We start from the raw sequence: 18,969 nt of genomic DNA on the forward strand, positions 1-18,969 counted from the left end.
GATTTTCACTTCATAAGAAATAGTCCATAATTAAACCATAATAATTAGTCCTTCAATACTCTTTGGCTAGCACTTTTTCACAAGGATAGGAATTTTTGACTCTTTATTCTTTCATGACAAGTAAATATTTATTAGTCAACTAGTAACAGATTGTTATTGTTTTACTCTAACAAATTTTATGTAAGTAAGGATTCTCTAAAACAGAAAATTGTGTGTATTAAATAGAGATCTATAAGGGACTTCTTCTGATGATAAATAGAATTTTAAGAAGTGAGGGAAGTGCATTGGGCAGGTTGAAAGTCTGACTTGTAGTAAAGTGTGATAAAGACCCCAAATTTCAGAGGAAGCTCTGGATGCAGAGTGCTCCTTCAGCAGAGTCTTATTGAGGCGAGGGGCAGGCCCCTGTACTCCTGTCTTATTGCATTGGGTGCAGGCTGCTCCTGGGGAGGAATGCTATCCTGGGGTGAGGCAGCTCTTTTAGCAGAGGGGACACCTTAGGCTAGCAACTTTCCAGGCAGCTGGGGAGATAACTGTGCTAGTCCTGAAAGTGGACTCTGGGTGGTGCCTCACAAAATCTTCTGCAGATGTTTTCAACTGTATTCTTGGAAAACAAAAGAAGTTACAATCTCTACTCCATTTGCTTCCTTCCCATGAATATCTGCACACAGTTGTAATCTTTTTGTTTGTTTGTTTTTAGGGGCTTAACCATTGAGTCACATCCCCAGCCCTTTTGATTGTTTTGAGACAGGGTCTCCCTACTAAGTTGCTGAGGCTGGCCTTGAACTTGATACTCTACAATCTCAGCTTCCTGAGCTGCTGGGCTTACAGGTGTATTCTTTCTGATCTTTGCTTTGCTCCTTAAAGGAGGTAGGTGGGGAATGGAAGGTTTACTACCTTGAATCTAGGATATTTATTGCAGATAAATGGGGTGAGAGGTTAAAAAAGTAATTTTTAAACTTTTGACTTTCAAATTGACACTAGGGAAAATAGCCTTGACAGACAATTTTTTTTTGCCTTCCATCATCCAGGATTTTGTTTTTGCAAAAGAAGTCCTCTGTAGGCCTCCAGCTTATGTCACAAATTAAAAAAAAAAAAAAAAAAAAAACAGATTCTCCCCACCTTCCCAGGGCAAATGCAAATCCCACAGGCTTAGATTAAGGAGAAAAGTCTAATCAACAGATAGGAGGCCGAGGCATCACTGTGGTCACCTGTCTTGTCTCATTCTTTTTGAGCACTGTGTAGTGTCAAAGGGATGGAGGTAGAGTCTTCTGCTGGACCAGGTACTAGAATAAAGAGACTCTACCCACAACTTTCCTCTGAGTCCCACAATAGTCACCAGCTCCCCCAAATTCTGTTCACATGGCAAGGTAGAATAAGCTTCCATACTTGGCTTGTCTAGGTCACAAGGCAAGAGGTATAGCCCCCTCAAGTTCTATCCGTGGAAATGGATTCACCTTGCTTTAGTAACCACTATAGGCCCCTGCTCCTTGAGCTGAAATTTCTACTACTTTGTATTCAATACTGCTTTTGCAAATCTGGTGAACAGAACACTCACAGAGCAAGTTACACTATGAAGTTCTACTTCTCACAGATCGGTAGCAAAACAGTAGAAACGGAGGATTCATGGTGAGCTAGTTCCCCAAGGCCCAGGAAATCTGCAAAGAGTGGATGGAATCTTGTCTGCACATGCCTTAGAGCACAGCACTACAGCTGTGAGAACAAATTAATTGCTAGGATAAGGTTTTCTAGGGCATCTTGTACTCAGAAGGGCTGTTCAGGTCAATTCCTCCTTAATTTCAGGCTGTTGCATTCTCAAATATTCTATACTTATTTTTAGAATGAAAAATAATAATTGGGGGTTGCAGAGAATTGAGCCAATTCAATATCACTCAGAGCACTACCCACACTTTGTAATCCATAAAGGATGTCCAGGACTCCAAATTTTACTTATATGGCTATTGTAGTTTAGCTATGGATTAATCCACTGATAAGGATTAACTGGGTGGAACTGTAGGCATGTAGGGTATGGTTGGAGAAAGTAGGTCACTGGGGAATGCCTTTGGGGTTATATTTTTTTCCCTTGGAGAGAATGGAGCTATCTCTTTGCTTTCTGATTGACATGTCCTGAACTTCTTCCTCCTCTACACCCTTCCACCCTAATGTTTTGCCTCGCTTGGGCCCAGAGCAATGGAGTTGGCTATCTGTGGACTAGGATCTCTGAAACTGTGAGTCCCAAATAAACTTTTAATGGTTCTTGTCAGGTCTTTTGATCATAGCAGTGGAAGAGCTAACTAATACAGAAGCTAAATCTGTTATGACTATGATGCTGAGACAAGGCTAACAGCAAGGGGGCTTGAAACCTTGACAAAGTGTTGCTTGCTATCCATGCTGTCATTAAATAAAATAAAATTGTTTGGTGGTGAACTATTCAAGAAGGTTTATGCCACAGAATTGCCAGTATTGGAGGGATGATCACATCTTGTGGGAGTTTAAAGTGTATCCCAGTGGAGATACACACTGACTACCTCGATCTCAACTACCTCCCCATCAAGTCATATGAATAAATATATGTTTCAGCACTTAAATAGAAAGTATATGAAAACTGATATATATTGGAAACTGATCAGATAAAGTACCTAGTGATGGAATAAAATGCAGTATAAATAAAATTTAAGAATCCCTGAATGGGCTGTAATTTCCTAATATCCTTTTTGACATTTCCCACTACTATGCAAAATGATAGTGTAAGATAGTAGATTGGTTGAGATATCAAAAAATTCAGGAAGCTATAGCTATTACATACTTAAGTAAAGATACTGAAAACATTATAGCCCATAGAGAGCAAAGGTGAATAAAACAACAAAAGCAAAATAATATAGTGCAAAAAAAAAAAATCAGGGGAACTAGAACCATATGAGAATGAGCGACAATTACAATGCACTGGAAGATAATCGTTTCTGCTTAAAGTTGAAGTAATATGGATTGAGTAAGTCTACCTAGTGACAAAGCCTCCTGACCAACCTGAGAAGGCTTTTTCACAGTTCAGGTCCTTCTCCTCCATTTGTACTATGGAATATTTCTAGTATGAGAAAGAAGCTGGTAGTCTCATTGTCTGGAAAAACTTTTCGAAGACTTAGAATAGAACCAAATATATTCTTGGGTGTCTTTCCAGCTACTGTTGGATGTTGCTTAGTGTGACCTTAGAGAATTTTCAAACCACACAAAGTTGTACGTTTTTGGTTGTTTTTCTTCCTATTTACAACATTCAAATGTAAAAGTTCGATGGTGGAATGTTTATAATAATATAATAAATGAAAATGAATTTTGTTTATAAAAATTTAAACAGTGTTTTGGGCCTGGTGGAAAAGATGAATTCAGAATCACACTTATTTGCCTTATATGTTATAAACCAGTTTTTCATCTATTAGCAAACTCATTTTAGCTTTCCTTATGCACTTGTGTGTTCTTCCTACTCACTTTGAATCAGTTTTAATATCTTAATAGTTGTCTCATTAATAAGTTAACTTAATTCACTGACACATATGTATTTATACTTGCAAAAATGTTCATTCTTTTGAAAATTATAGCTTACCCATCCCACATCCACATCATATGGGAAAGTCATTCTAAACATATTATCAGATTAAAATCTCTGATAATGCATCTGCCACTAAAGGCCTAGTGAAGATTTGTAACTAGTTGGTTGTGTGCTAACTAAGCCAAATACTTTAAAAAAAAAATTCAACAAACTTCATGAATGTATTTACTTAGGGAACAAGCAACCTCTATGAGCCTCACTACCTTGCGTTCATGGAGCAATTGTTTGAGTATTTTCAACTCCTGATTTCACAAACAAGCCATAGTCATTGAAAATATTCATATTAACTACTCACAGGTAACCCTACTCACAAGGCTATTAATACACAAGTAAATTTGAACTGGCTGATCTAATTCTGCTAACTTAACCCTAACAATTTAAGGTTTCATTCATAGTTTCATAGGGTAGCTAGTAAAAATATATGAGATCCAATTATATTTGAAATTCAGATAAAGAATTTATTTGAATATAAGTTTATCCTATGCAATATTTGGAACATATCTACACTAAAATAGCACTTATTTGTACCCAAATGTGTTAGATTTTTGTCACTGTTATGTAATACTTGAGATAATAAATGTATCAGAAGAAGTGATTGATTTTGGCTCACAGTTTCAGAGGTTTTAGTTTGTTTTCTATTGACCCTATCCATTTGGGCCTGCAGAAGAATAGCATATCAGGGCTGGGGTATGTGGTGGAGGAAGTCTCTTCACCTTATGACAGTCAAGCGGTAAGGAGAGAAAAAGCAAAAAGCCAGGTTCCTAACATCCCCTTCAGGGACACACTCCCAATGACCTAAATTCCCTCTACTGAGCTTCACCATACATAGGCCCCATCACCTCCCAATAGCACTACACAGATTGAGGACTTTTGTCTTACAGGCCTATCGAGGACAGGTAAGTACTAAACCAGTTGAGTTTGGTGGTACATTCCTGTAATCCAGTGGCTTGAGAGGCTGAGGCAGGAAGATTGGGAGTTCAAAGCCAGCCTTAGCAACTTAGCAAGATCCTGTCTCAAAATAAAAAATAAAATAAAATAAAAATGTTTGTGGCTAAAAAGTGATTAAGCACTCCTGGGTTCAATTCTTTGTACCAAAAGAAAAAAAAAAATGAACAAACCTAAAACACCACAATTCAAAGTTAAATGGCATGTTGCACTTATATTTTCTAAATCTAGGAAGCCTTCATAGGTAGGGAGTAATTCATGCCAAGGTGAGTTGATTTGCAGCTTAAAATAAAGCAATATAATAAAGAGAAGGGACCTCTTTTTCAATAAAATTGAATGATTTCCTAAGCCACATTTATTATTATTTAGGTGACACTGTGCCTGAGTGTTGAACTGTGGTAGCCTGCATTCTGAAGTCTGTCATAGCAAAATGCCTCTGGTCATTCCCTCTGTGTTGACTCTATACCACAGTAGTTCTTGATTACTGAGGTCACTCCAGATTGTAACTGACACTCTCTTATGGCCTTCATTATGCTTCTGGTCTCTGATCTCCATACACAGAGGAATCTTTGCCTTTGCTGAGGCTGCCATCACTTATAAATGCTGAAGTCTTTATTGTTCCTTAAAGCTCAATAGACTCCTCTAGCACAGTGGTTCTCCATCTTGGCTACATATAGGAAACAATTGATGAGCTTCAACCAACATTGATGTGGGATGCCAGCAGGTAACCCTAGTGTGCAGCTACACTTGAGAATTTTCAACTGATGCTGATGCTGCTCATGAAAGGAGTCTACACTCTAGGAAACAGACACTCGGCTGTGAACAGAGCCAGGGTCATCAAGTTGATGACCAAAGACCTCAAAAACTTTTCCCAACACTCAAATTCTTTAAATGGTTTCCTGATAATAAAATGATAAACATTTGTTGAGACACATATGCTTAATCTGATTTAAACATTACATAATCGTGGATTTATTGTAACATCACATCCCTGTAGATAGGTACAATTTTCGTGTTTTTGTGTATCAGCTAAAATATTTAGCTTAAAAAAAACTGACTTGACTCCACACAAAGCAAAAGTGAAAATCTCCCACCTACCCACAAAAGTTTCAGGTTCATATACCCAACTTTACTAAAAACCTCCCTGTATTTTTTTTTTCCTTTCACAAATTCATTTGCATGAACACCAACAAAAATGATCACCTCATTTTTATTTTTCTTTATTTTGAGTTTGAAGAATTCTAATACACATCCACCCTCTTCTCAGCCTAAGTCTTTCAAAAAATTTATCAATATCACAAGGAGTGCAACTCTAAAAAATATAATTTTATTCTTAACAAAGACCAATTTAAAGTTTTTAACTTACCTATATGCCCGATGGGTAAGTTAACTTTAATGTGATTTTTGAGTCAGAACATTTGCTTTTCACATGAAAGATGAAATTAAAAAGTCAGTTTTAATTAAGGGATTCACTAATGTTCATTAGAAAAATATCACCAGAGTAGAAGTCACTGTAAAAGGAATTAGTTGGGTGATCTTATGACATTACTTATCAATTGTTGACAGCTGAATAGATTCATTCCCACCAGAATTGTTTACTGTGACATTAACGGGAGTGCTCATTTTAACCCATAGTAGTCTACTTCTATATTGGTAATATCAGACTTTAAGTTCCTTTAAGAAATTGAATTATTTGTTTTGTCTTTATCTACAGCACCTACATAAATGGCATAATGAATAACAGTCAAATTAATCATAATACAATACAATAAACTCCACCTTGACATCAGACCATTATGATCTCCTAAGATCATGGAAAAGTGACACAAGTTTAGCCACCACCTTCTGAAAGTGCGAGGAGAAGCAAAAGAGTATGTTTGCACAATTGAAAGATGTTGGGTAGTAAATGGATCAACCATCAGTGTAGGTACTAGGTCATGTGGAGAAGTATGGTTGGAGCCAAATTATGAAGCATTCAATAACCACTCTGAGGGTTTTAAAGGCTTTACATGTTCCTCAAACATCTGTTTATACAAACATCTATATAGTTTTCAAAAGAAAAATGTGCACTTGTGTACCTTTTTATCTATTTAATTGCACTGATATACTTTTAAAAATATGTAACACCATGAATTACTGTGCCTAAACTGGATTCTGCTCTGACTAGTAGCTACAGGTATAGCCACAGATCTATAAAACTTTCTTTGATTTTGAATCTGTATACATGGAAGCAAGAGGCTTTTTTTTTCTTTTGCTATCTTAAGGTAACATCATAATTATGAAGATAATAATGATAATGATAATAATAATATCTAAGAGTTGGATAGATAACTAAATCCAGCAGGAAGTCACTGGAGCCTGTGTCTGAGTGCTAACCTTGTGATACCTTTAAGTACCTGAATCACTTCATCTCTTTGTCCCAATCCCCTCATTTATAAAATGGGCTTATAGTATTTACCTCAAAGACTTCCTGTAAAGGATACAGGAGTGTTAATTTCTTGGACTAAAGAATGGCAAAAAGTAAACACTGTGTAACTAATACCAGATATTAGTGGCAAGGAAATTCTTTTTACCTTGAAATAAACTTATTTTCTAATATTTACCTATATTTCCAATAAAATGAATGTATAAGTCAATATTTATGCCCTTAACTTTGAATTGTATGAACTACATGTTTTGTTAGTAATCTAAATTGTGACTTTGTACTGTATCTGTAAACATATAGGATAAAAAAAGCCCAGTTAGCCAAATGCTTGGAAGAAGAAGTTGTTCATCTAGGGAAAAATATTGCTTCTCTATACTTTGAAGAAATTTATATTCGGGTAGTATTTGTCAGTAACGGTCTAAGTCTGAACACAGAGTATGATATAGATTTAATAATCTCTTGGACTGCCATGTAGAAACTGTATTACATCAAATGCACAAAATGAGTTGAAAACTGGAAAAAAAAATCCTCTCAAAAATTAATGATGATAGGAAAAATAGTAGAATGAAACAGACATTATTATTACTGTGTGTATATATGTGACTGCATGACCAATATGATTCTGCAACCTGTACACTCAGAAAAATGAGAAATTAAATCCCATCTGATTAAAATGTATGATATATCAAAGTCATTGTACTGTCATGTATAACTAATTAAAACAAATTAAAAAATAATAGAAAAAAATTAATGATAAATTCCATGAGGTCGATTTTTTTGCTGAAAGAAATCTTACACAGTATGTTTATGTCACATGACTTGTTATGAGGAGCTGCTTCAGAAAACACTCTAAGTAGGAATTCAAATCAAAGAGAGCTTTATTTACCTGGCCAGGGACTGTCACCCATCCTTAGAAACTGAAGCTCTGTTGGAAAACAGCAGTTTCCTGGCCTGTGTTTTGGGAATTTAAGGACGAAAACCACAGCTCAAGGATTTTTCTTAGTGTCATGCAAGCAAGCCAATCATAGAAGTTAAAACAGCAGTTAGCAGAGCAACTTAGAGAATCACATCTTGGGTTTCAGCAGGTATTAGACAACCATATCCTGGATTCAAACAGGTGATTAGCAGGGGTGAGAATCTACTAAAAAACTTGGGTCACCAAGAGCACCACCATATCCTGGGTTGAGTATATTATGTGGGGTACAAAGTACAGAGGACACCACACACACACACACACACACACACACACACACACACACACACATGTGTATATAGTGTGTGTGTGTGTGTGTGTGTGTGTGTGTGTGTATATACACACATACACATAAATGTACACCACCATATATATATACACACAGTATATACATTTTGAATTTAGCAGAAATCAGCTTTCATTTCAGTTTTACAGAAACAGTTCTTGTAACAGTTTTTTAATAGAAGGCTGCAAAATGGAATTTCAGGCCTGCCTATGACAGTTCTTGCCTTATAATTGTCTTATCTCACTTATCAAAATCTTATATTTATAATCTATATTTTTACTAATCTTTGACCTATAAGTTACTCTCTTATTTGTTATATTTATCAGTTCACGCCACAGTAGACCTTATAAATTAATGAAATGGTAATGTAGTCCTTAAACATGCTTATTTTTCTTTTAATTGACATCTAATTCAGCATAAAATTATTTTATATTTTTAAGCTGACATCAATTATCTATAGGTAGATAAGATATAAATATAAACACAAATATGAACATAGATATAGATATCCTAAATATGGTTATTCTTAGAACATCAATCTTTCAAATTTTTGTTATAACTAGAATATTTATAAAGAAAAAAAATGCATCATATGACCAAATAAAACATGTATTAAAATTAATCTTAATAAAAATTAAAGTATTATTAGGATTAGTTTTTAACTTCACTTTTATTTTCCAATATTGTTAGTATTAATGCGGATTCCTTTGGCATGGTAAATGTTCTGTTTTCTATACAGATGCAATTTTATTTGGATCAAAAACATGTCTAAATATCATGGATCATTTAAATTATGACTCATACTATTACTTATATTGTTTAAATCCCTGTATTTGAAAGGGATTTAAAGACTATATAAAATTACTTTATTTATGCTGGGGAGGGGTTTATATAAATTAAGTAATGTCAATGAATTTAAGTTATTATTACTATCCAGTTTGTTTTAACATTTTTGCCCTAGTACAGTGAATTGTAATAAATATTCTCTTCAAAAAAGCACATTGAACAGTTCTTCACAAGCTATCTTTTGCATTTTGAGAATAGAAATTTATTGACTGATGCACAAATATGTTCACAGAAAATGAATATTCCATTTCTCTTGAATTTCACTTTAAGCTGATGAAAATTTTGCAAAGTTCTAGAAAGTAAATTATAATCCCAGAGGGCAGAAGCAATAGGTATAAGGTTTTAGAAGGAAAAAAAAAAAACAGCAGGAGTAAAAACAAATGAGATTACATTAAAGTAATTTTGTACCATTGAACACATAGAGGCTAACTCTCTGTGTCAGTTTTTTCAGATTTCAGGTTTATTATTCCTGCCTTATTGTAATCTTTCTAGAAATATTCCTCAGTGGGCAGCTCACAGGCATTCTGCTTATTAACCTCATTAGTACACTTTCACGTACAATTTGCTGACTAATGTGATCTTATGGTGCAAAAACTGTCATGAACAAGTGACTTTCCTTCTGCACTCAGAAATGTCTCCAGAAGAACTTCTGGGAATTCATGTAATTCTCAGGCACTCACTTGCCAAATGCCATCCTTTTTGACACGTACAACTTTCTAGGAACATTGAAAATCATATAATGAGGAGTTTGCACTATTCTTTGTTATAAATTTTTAAGAGAATTTAGTTAATCTTTAGAAAATGAAGATCTAAGAAAGAAAATTCTTGCTACTATATTATGGAGTTACAAATAATTCAATTTAGCTTAGTATCACAGTTTAATATCCTTTTAAGAAAGAAATAATATAAACTAAACACAAACACCTAATTTCATAAAGGTTAAGAACATTATTTGTCATTAACTTGATCCTTATAATCACATATGATTAAAATGGTGATTTTTAAAGTAATCACTTACAAAAATAATTTACCACCAGGCACTTCAGGAAAAGCAAGTAGTGTCTCTGCATTCAAGATGTTCACCCTATGATGCTATTTGAGAGCGCTCATAGGAATTAACACTTCAAAAGAAATGAATGCTTTAATGTGATCAATTTATTTGCTGGTGAAATATAATTATTTAAATAAGATTATTTTACTTCTTTGCAACATCCCCAGTTGTTGCTGAAGTTAATATTGCCTCAAATCTGTAGGGTATAATGGAACAAGTGTGCTAATTATGAAGGTAAAAGCAAAAGATAGCAAACGTGCTTTCACTGTGTGGTCAGGAGAAGTCTAAAATGGCTCCCCAAGAATGAACATAATGGGATGAGTTTGATTAGATTATCCTTCAGTTAGTTTTGGATTAATCAAAAGGAAAGTTATCCAAGGAAACCTCCTATAGTCAGCTCCACCTTTTTAAAAGGTCTGAAGAAATGAGATATTAGCAATCTGAAAGGCCCCCTAAAGAGGTGTCTGAAAAGGGGTATGAACCATGTGGAGCAGAAGGAGAAGAGCTGCCCAGATGAGAGTTCACAGGGGACAGAGAGTAGGTCTTACAGCAGCTTAGAGCTGGAGTCTGCCAACAACCACAAGAGCTTAAAAGAGGCCCCTGACCTCCAGAAATCCTGATTTAGGATTTCAGGATAAGTCCTATTTGAAGAACCCAAGTTTGTTGTTCCTGGACTTCTGAGTTGCAGAAGCCATGAGGTAATGGATAGGAATTATTACCTTTGTAAAAATTTGCTTTACAACAATAGGGGTGAGAATACCTATACATTATAGAAACAAGAAGCCTGAAAGTTCATTTTGGTTAAAATTCAGAAGCCACCTTATGCATTGATTTTAGGAGGTGAACATAGCCAAAGTGGAATCACTGAACAGTGCTACATTTTAATCCTCTGGTCTTTATTCTTCTGCTATAAATCTTGTTACACAATTTCTGAAATTTATCCATTGAGGACTTGTCTTTCTGTGAAATGCTATTGGATTAATAGGAATTATTAATAAGTGCAATCATTTTGAGGTATCAATACAACTTGAAATATGGTCTGACCTTTCTTGAAGATGTTAATTACAATTATTACTCAAGTTGTAATAATGTATTTGAAAATGATCTTTAAATTAAAGATAAGCCAAAAATTATGGCAAAAACCATAAAATATGAGATATGTGAATAAATTAAGTAAGAAAAATATTTCTAACATTGTCTTCATAGACAATCATGTGTGTGTATGTGTGTGTGTGTGTGTGTGTGTGTCTATGTGTGTATACATATACCCCCACTTTCCTCTGTCTTTCATTTAAGTGTGAGAACTACTTAGTAATTTGGTATAGTTTTGAGAGATAGTTTTACCTCAGTAAATATTGCTTCATTTTTGCCATATAGATTTGGAAAATAATGTATAGTGTTGATCATTCCATCAATATATTTTTTAAATTTTTTACAGACATTTATTGGTATAGTAGCTTTGAATTTCCTTAAGACAGACCTTTTATGTGGCGAGCCGCTTCTGCGGACTGTGGTCGCCATTACAAGATGGCGCTGGCCTTGTGGTGGTCTGTGATAAACAACTCCTTCTTTGGGAGAGTTGGCACATGGTTCTTTGACACCCTATGAGAGAGCTCCACGTGGCAGCTTCGCATTGGGTGTTTGGATACTTTATTAAGGCTGGGAGGGGCTTCTGGGAGATTAGAAGAACTCACGAGAGCTTGAATAAACAGCTGTAAGAAGATTCCCGGTGTTGCGTCTTCCTTGCGGGCAAGGGGGTCGCGACAAGTGGTGCCGAGACCCGGGAAAATCAAAACTTGCAAGTCGTCAGAGGTGGTGCACTGAACAGTCCCGGTAAGTGGGACCCCATAGTCCCGTGGGTGGGACCCGACAGTCCCGGTGAGTGGGACACGACAGTCCCGGTGGGCGGGACCTGATAGTCCCGGTTAGTGGGACCCGCAATCAAAGCGGAGTCAGCTCCTCTACAAAGACAGAGAGAGCCTCATATTTTATTGCAGCTGCACTGTGTACTTTTCTTCTGTTTCTGTGTACTTTCGTTTTGTCCTCTGTATCTGTTCTGTTGCTGTGTCATGGGTGTCACATCTTCAAGCCCGCTTCTTCTGGCACTAGACGGCCTGTTACGTTCCAAAGGCCTGAAAGTGAAACATAGTATCTTACAGAGATTTTTGCAGAAAGTAGATGTTGCTGCACCGTGGTTTGCATATTCGGGCAGCCTTACTATGCCTTGTTGGGATAAATTGGGCAAGGATCTTGACTTTGCTTGTGAGCAGGGCATATTGGAGGGTGGGGTGATTCCCCTTTGGAAGATAGTCCGTAGTTGCCTCACAGATGGCAGATGTCATGACGCACTTGCTAAAGGACAGGAGGTTTTAGAAAAGTTACATGAGGAGAAATCGGAGACAGCAGGCAGTGCGATATCTCAGGAGGATGGGAGTGTGCGGAGCGTGAAACAGGGGAGGAGACGATTATCTCTGACAAAAGGTGAGGTATCTCGGGAGGATGGGAGCGTGCGGAGCGAGAAGCAGGGGAGGAAACGCTTGTATCCAGATCTCAGTGCGCTGCGCACACCCCCATGTGGAAGCGGGTCAGAAGAAGAGGAGGATGAGGAGGAGGAGCTTGGGAGGCTGTCTCGCCAGCTAGGGAGTTTAGCTGCTGGAGAAGGGAACGAAGATAGACCGGGGCTCAAGAAATGTGATCCTCCGGACCCACCGCCGTATGGTGGGGGTGTTTCGGGGAGGGCTTTCCATGCTCAAACATGGAGGGCTGTTAACGCTGAGATGGGTCTTGCTTATCCAGTTTTTCAGGATGAGAATAGGGGAAGATTTTCGGAGCCTTTAGATTTCAAAATTGTGAAGACCCTGGCAGAGTCTATACGCACTTATGGGGTGGATGCCGCCTTCACATTAACTCAGGTGGAGAGTCTGTCTAGATTCTGTATGACTCCCTCTGATTGGGCTAGCCTTGTTCGGGCTTGTGTTTCTCCGGGCAAGTATTTGGACTGGAGAGCATTTATGCTAGAGGGCGCAATAGAGCAGGCCGCCCAAAACCATGCAGCAGGACATCCTCATTGGGATAAGGACATGCTTTTGGGGCAAGGTAGATTTGCTAATCAACAGACAGGATTCCCTCCTGAGGTATATGATCAAATTAATAACATTTGCATTCGGGCATGGAAGTCACTTCCAAATAGAGGAGAAGTGTCTGGTAATTTGACCAAGATTTTACAAGGCCCTACAGAACCCTTTTCAGATTTCGTAGCAAGGATGGTGGATGCTGCTGGAAAGATTTTTGGGGATCCTGATAGAACCACGAGGAACCAGATCAAAGGTTTGAGTGGATAGTGTTGCCGCAGGGAATGGCTAATAGTCCCACAATGTGTCAGATGTATGTAGGGAAGACACTTGTGCCCCTCAGACAAAAGTACTCCTCCATCAAGATCATTCATTATATGGATGATGTATTATTGGCTGCTAAATCAGAACAAACAGTTCATGAGGCCTATGACGACCTCGTGAAGTTGTTAGCACAATGTGGGCTGCATATAGCACCTGAAAAGGTTCAAACAGGAGATTCTATTAAGTATTTGGGAGCAACAATTGGGTATGACAAATTACAACCACAAAAAATCACCATACGAACTCAGGATCTTCAAACTCTAAATGATTTTCAGAAACTGCTGGGAGATATTAATTGGATACGAGGATATTTACATATTTCTAATGTTGTACTACAGCCTTTGTATGCTACTCTTAAAGGTGATCCAGATCTTACTTCCCCTCGTAGCCTCACCAAAGAGGCTAGAGCGGCCCTTATGACAGTAGAAGAAGCTATACAACATGCCACTTTATGCAGGCTCCAGAGTGATAAACCTTTTCAATTATGTGTGCTTGCCACTATGCGGCAGCCTACTGGAGTACTATGGCAAGATGGACCTTTGCTATGGATACACCCACATGTATCCCCAGGAAAATCCTTAGAATATTATCCTGATGCTGTTGCAGCATTAGCACTTAAAGGGATTCAACAAAGCATTCAATTTTTCGGACAATCACCTTCTTCTCTTATTATACCCTATACTAAAGCTCAACTTAATGTTTTGTGTGCTACTCTAGATAACTGGGCTATTCTATGTTGTTCGTTTCAAGGGGATATTGATAATCATTACCCTTCTCATCCGTTACTCCATTTTGTTAAGGAACATCCTATTATTTTCCCTAAAGTAACTTCATCCAGTCCAATTCCGGGGGCTGTTAATATTTTTACTGATGGTTCCAAGTCTGGAATGGGAGCTTATGTCATTAATGATTCTCCCCCTGTCCAGCATCAATTTGCTCCTGGAAATCCACAATGGGTAGAACTGCAAATTGTTATTGAGGTGTTTAAACAGTGTTCTTTTCCTTTTAATCTCATTTCGGACTCCATCTATGTGGTGCAAGCACTAAAAATCCTAGAGGCTGTGGGAGCTATTAGTGATGCCCGTAATGTATCTGCTTACTTTAATCAGCTTCGACAGCTTATCTGTAGCCGCACTGCTCCCTTTTATCCAATGCACATCCGGGCTCACACCTCTCTCCCTGGTCCATTATCACAGGGTAATGCCTGTGCGGACTCAGCCACTCGAGGTCAGTTGATCTGTTTGGCTTCCTCCTTAGAGGAGGCTGAATTGTTTCACCAAAATTTCCATGTTAATGCTTTAACACTGCGCAGGCGTTTTTCCATTTCTAGAGCAGATGCTCGGCAGATAGTATTGCACTGTCCCCATTGTGTCACATTTCTTCATCCCCCTACTTATGGAGTGAACCCACGGGGGTTGAAGCCACTGGTTGTCTGGCAAATGGATGTGACACATATACCTGACTTTGGTAACCTCAAGTATGTCCATGTTTCTGTTGATACGTACTCTGGAGTTATTCATGCTTCTGCGTTATCAGGAGAAAAGGCACGTAATGTCATCACTCATTGCCTGGAAGCCTGGGCGGCGTGGGGTGCGCCCACGTCCCTTAAGACTGACAATGGACCTGCTTATACTGGCAGACAATTCACGTCCTTTTGTTCTACTATGGGAGTGCAACTTACTCATGGTCTGCCTTACAATCCTCAAGGACAAGGCATTGTTGAGCGTGCTCATCGCACCTTAAAGGAAACTTTACAAAAACAAAAAGGGGGAACTGTGGCGAGCCGCTTCTGCGGACTGTGGTCGCCATTACAAGATGGCGCTGGCCTTGTGGTGGTCTGTGATAAACAACTCCTTCTTTGGGAGAGTTGGCACATGGTTCTTTGACACCCTATGAGAGAGCTCCACGTGGCAGCTTCGCATTGGGTGTTTGGATACTTTATTAAGGCTGGGAGGGGCTTCTGGGAGATTAGAAGAACTCTCGAGAGCTTGAATAAACAGCTGTAAGAAGATTCCCGGTGTTGCGTCTTCCTTGCGGGCAAGGGGGTCGCGACACTTTTACTTTCTTTCATGTTTTTTCTTCATTTTACAAATCATTATGGTATGCATTTTGATATGCAAAGTTACCAATTTATGCCAAGCTTTCTTCACTTTATTTTTTTATTTATCTTATTTTCAATGGTTACACTGCATATATGTTCCCTATATTTTCTGCTCTCTTGATTGAGCTTTCAACATAATAAATTCTACTAAATTTTCTTATTATAACTACCTATTTTTAATGGATTGATTGAATGGATGCACTTTCTTATATTTGACTTGAACAGGACTTCTAGAGTCAAACTCTGTAGGCCATTCACATTTTGACAAAATTTAGTGATTTATTTAAAGTTCCTGTAATGAGTTAGATATGATGTGTCCCCCAAAAGCTCATGTGTGAATCAATGCAAGAATGGTTAGGGATCAAATTATTGGGCTAGCAGAGCTTTAATCTAATTAGTGCATTAATCCCCTGGAGGGATTAACTGAGTGGTGACTATAGGCAGGTAAGGTGTGGCCAGAGATGATGTTGTCATTGTTGAACAAAGCTCTTGCTTTCTCACTGCTTTGTGGTGGCCATGTCCAAAGCTGCTTTCTTACACCACACTCTTCTGCCATGATGTTATATCTCCCCTCAGGCCCAAAGAAATTGACCATTTATCGACTAAGACCTCTGAAACCATGGGTCCAAAATAAACTTTTCCTCCTCCAATTGTTCTTGTCAGTTCTTTTGGTTGCGACAATGAAAAAAGCTGACTAAAAGAGTTTCATAGTCTCTGTATTCTTGTCCATTAACTTGAGATAAACATTCTGGTTACTGTGAATAGATTATTGCAAAGATGAAATAATAATACATTTTTAAAAATCGAAAATTGTTTCAGAATATAGCATAAGCAAGCACTATACAATTGTAACTGTTACTTTTAGTCACACTTGTTATAGTTATCCTCTGATTGATTCTAATTCTCCTACAATAAAATTATGGTGACTTTTATTCACTTATGTGGTAATTTATTAAGTATGCTTAAGGAAATTTATAAAATATTTTCATATTTGATATTTTCCTTTTATTCTTGACCTTGATGATTAAACCATCATGTTCTAGATGGTCTAGATATTTAGAGCTGGAGAATAATATAATAATATTTAAGCTGTTGAAATATAACTGGCAATATTTAGGAGTATTACTTAGAAAAATATATAAAGGCAGAGATATAAGAAAGGAGGCAGAAAGATAAAATTCAGTCAAAGTGAAAGAAACTTTAACAAGAAATATTAGTAGATATAAACACATTTAAGAAGTTGTTATTTCAGCATTTGATTAGAGTTCTTCTTTACAAACATTGAAAACAGAAAATATCAGAAAATAATTTAATTACTAAGATAGCTAGCAAACTAAGCAATAAATTGACCTGAATTTTATTCAACTAATGATTGTTAAAAATTTGTATACCAGCTGAGTATTTTTTTGTAGTGGAAGTGTTTTATTTTCTTTCAGATTGTAACATCAGAAATGCATTCAAAAATTTACAAGTATTGCTTTATAAAGGAAGTATAAATACATCTTTAAACACTTGAAAAATTTCAGCTAAGAATATAAATGTGTCCCTTTAGAAAGGGAATAATATTCTAGACCTGAAATTACAGATTAGTGTTTTTGAGAAACTATAAAGGAATTTTTTTTTAAATTAAGGCATAGAAAAATGTTTAATACTTGACATTCTTTTCTAAAGATCTGTATTTTATTTTGCTCAAACTGCTTTTAAAAATGAAAACATCATATTAGATCAAGAAACATATAGATAATAAAACCTCTAAATTGTTGTTGTTTGTTTTGTTTCATCCTGACAACATGAAAAAGGGAAAACTGGGAAATTAAAAGAGAGGAAGATGTTTTTGCCAGTATCTCTACTTAGTACATAATGTTTCTCTGTGGCCCTGGGAAGGAGTTTACCAGCTAAATTTCAAAAGTTATATTTTACATGTAAAAATTAAATTAAAGCATGCATCTCTAAATTTCTTTCTTATTCTTACATATTTTATGTTCACCAGTATCATTCATTTATGTTACTAAGAACAAAGAAACCAATAGTCATGAACTTTCTATATTGCTTTTAAATGACAATTCTTGTAATTTTTAAATTCATATTTTAATTCCAAAGTTAAACTGTTCCCCATCCTTATTTTTCACTTAATATTTTAGCCATTTCTCTGTGGAACCTTTTGTAATATTTATTTTCTGAATTGGCTAGTGTATAGTATCCAGGGATTAAAACACTAATTGAGGTGTTTCGGTAAGGACTTAAATAGATGCCATTAACATCTAACATAGTTGAATTTCAGTAAGAAAGAGATTATTCTAGATATTTTGAATAGGACTCATAATCAGTGAAAATGATTTCACAGCAGAACTGAGGTTTCCCCGAGAAAGAAAAACACTTACTTTTGGGATATCTCACTATGGATCCCCTCTGGGGTGTTCCTGAAGAACAGTGGGAAGGTGAAATCCGTTTAGTGGACAGAATTGGAACAGAAAGTTCATTCTGCTTGGAAGGGGAAATGACCAAGGGGAGATACACGATTGTGTAGATATATTCATAATGTATGCAATGTGCATAGTTGTGGTCAGAAACTTGGAATGAACATAGTTGAAAATGTGGTTTAATAAATTGATGCTAGAATCTTCAGGGTAAGTCTCTCTTCATGGAAGGTCAATAGGAGGGGGACAGAGGAAATCTTCACCTGCCTATGGTAAGTCATTCCAGAAGATGGAAAGGAACTGGACAGAGTGTGCCCTATCCATTCCATTCAAATCTGCCAATTATTTAGGGAAAATGGAATTATGGGAAAAATGTCATAAGGATTATCTAACCACATTCCTGGCACATTAAACAAATTCCAAGTGTGGACATCCCATTCCCCTCAGAGACATCAAAGTCTTAAACTCAGCATGTGGGAGAGAAGGGAGTTAGGGGAGACTGCCATGTTATTTCCCAGGCTCTGTAGTGAGTCTATTAAGCAGGATTTTTGAATCCCGTTAGAATACACACTGTTGGTTTTTATTACTAGTTATAAATAATGAAACTGAGAATAAGTGAAATTAAGTGACTTTTCCAAGATCATATTTATGAATGAATTAGTCAGCTTCTAGGGAAGATGGTCAGGTTGTGTGTAGCACAATGACATCCAGTGCAGGCAGTTTTTTGTCTTTACTGAAGAAACTTAAAGTCTAGAATAGGAAATCAAGTATACTTTGTGCTTTATTAGTGACATATTTCTGATGTTCTGTAATTTTTTAATTAATTTCAAGAAAATTTTATATTTAACAATCAACATAGAGCAAGTTCAATAAGTGGGAGATACCTTTCCACATTTTCTTGAGAAATATACATTTCACCACTGAAGAAAATG

The sequence above is a fragment of the Spermophilus citellus genome (genome assembly GCF_964194105.1).
Source record: "Spermophilus citellus genome assembly, chromosome: 8".
Lineage (NCBI taxonomy): Eukaryota > Metazoa > Chordata > Mammalia > Rodentia > Sciuridae > Spermophilus > Spermophilus citellus.